The sequence below is a fragment of the Cherax quadricarinatus genome, chromosome 66, assembly GCF_038502225.1.
Source record: "Cherax quadricarinatus isolate ZL_2023a chromosome 66, ASM3850222v1, whole genome shotgun sequence".
Classification (NCBI taxonomy): Eukaryota; Metazoa; Arthropoda; class Malacostraca; order Decapoda; family Parastacidae; genus Cherax; species Cherax quadricarinatus.
In genome coordinates this window covers 696382-698316 of record NC_091357.1, presented here as the reverse complement: position 1 = coordinate 698316, position 1935 = coordinate 696382, and positions in this window count along the sequence as shown.

Here is a 1935-nt window from a genome sequence, read left to right as displayed (position 1 = left end):
ACTCAGCTGTTTTCCAACCCATCTCAGGCTATAATTTATTGTATTCATCGAAACCTTTTTCTGATGGGACCTTTAATGAAAGTGCCCTTCTACGCAGTGATATTCCGTACCATCAACTATTTGTTCATACCTCGCTGCATTGTACTGCAGCCTGTATCCACTTGAATAAGTGGTTTACAATACATTCTTTTTATCTCTCTCCTTCTCGGACATTATCTCTCACTGATTTTGCCTTGTTTCATCCTTGCCACCACCACTTCAGTTACTTGGCGATTTTAATGCCCACCATTTCCTCTGGGAATTCTTATTGTGACTCGTGTGGCATTCAGTTGGAGGCTTTTCACGGTTCTCACCCCCTCCATGTTTTAAATATGAGTACTCCCACCCATTTTGATCCTCGTACTCATACTCTCTCTTACATCGATCTCTCGGTCTGCTCTTCCTCCACTGCACTAGACTTCGCCTGGTCTGTTCTACCGGACTTACATGACGGCGATCATTTTCCAACCATTCTTCTCCTTCATATTCATCACCTCTCCGAAGCCCTCGCTGGCAATTTCATCGAGCAAATTGGGACCTTTACTCGCTGCTCACTGCTTTTAGTGAGGTTCCTTCTTCATCTTCCACTGATGAGCTTTTACACCTCTTCTCGACGTCAGTTTTAACTGCAGCTTCTCATACTATACCCCAAACCTCATGCAGGCATTCTCATAAGTGTGTGCCATGGTGGTCTCCTGCTTGTGCTCGGGCAGTACGTTTGAAACGCGCTGCGTGGGGCAGGTACCGTTACAATAAAACCACAGAGACTTCTTAAGCAGAAGCGAGCGGTTGCTCGCCGTGTCATCCCTGATGCTCTACGAACTTGCTGGCGAGATTGTTTCCACCATCACCTCGGCTTCCTCTATGAGTGCAGTCTGGAAAAAAGTAAGGAAACTGAGCGGTAAGTACTCTCCTGACCCGGCTCCTGTTCTGCAGGTTGCCGGTGTTGATATAGCAAACCCTCTTGACGTTGCCATTGAAATTGGCAATCATCTGGTCCGCATTCCTCAGGGGCTCCATCTATGCCCCTCGTTTCTTTCCTCAAAGTATGCCAGAGAGTTAGCACTTTTAGACTTTTCTTCTTTCAAAGAAGAATCTTATAATAAGCCTTACTGGAGGCAATACTCTGGGCTTGCCGATCATTGGCAGCTGGGCCTGACGGCTTTCATATTCAGATGTTACATTTACATCAGTCAGCCCTTACAGTCTTTTTACAACTTCTCAATCTTATTTGGTCACAAGGTGTTCTTCCCATGCTGTGGAAATCCGCCACTGTTCTCCCTTTCCGCAAACCGGGTACTACGGGACACGATGCCTCCCACTATCATCCCATTGCTCTTACTAGTGCAGTTTGCAAAGTGCTGGAACGACTGGTAAGCTGAGGTTTAATGTGGTATCTAGAGACACAACAGTCTCTCCACTAGTCAATATGGCTTTCGTAAGGGCCGTTCTACCATACACCCCTTACTACGCTTGGATAAGCATGTTCGTAATGCCTTTGCAAATAATCACTCAGTTATTGCCATATTTTTTGATCTTGAGAAGGCATATGACACAACTTGGAGATATAATATTTTGGTCAAAGCCTACTCCTTAGGCCTCCGAGGCAATCGACCATCCTTCCATAAGAACTTCTTCACTGACAGACATTTCTGTGTTCGGGTTAATAATATGCTCTCCCTGGATTTGTCGAAGCTGAAGGTGTCCCCAGGGACGTGTTCTGAGCACAATACTTTTTCTCCTTGCTATAAATAATTTGGTCTCTCTCCTTCCATCCAATATTTGGTCATCACTTTATTTTGATGACTTTGTTATTGCTTGTGCAGGCGCTGACTGTCCCCTCATTACAGTTTCTCCATGTTTCCAATTGGGCCATCATGCATGGGTTTAAATTTT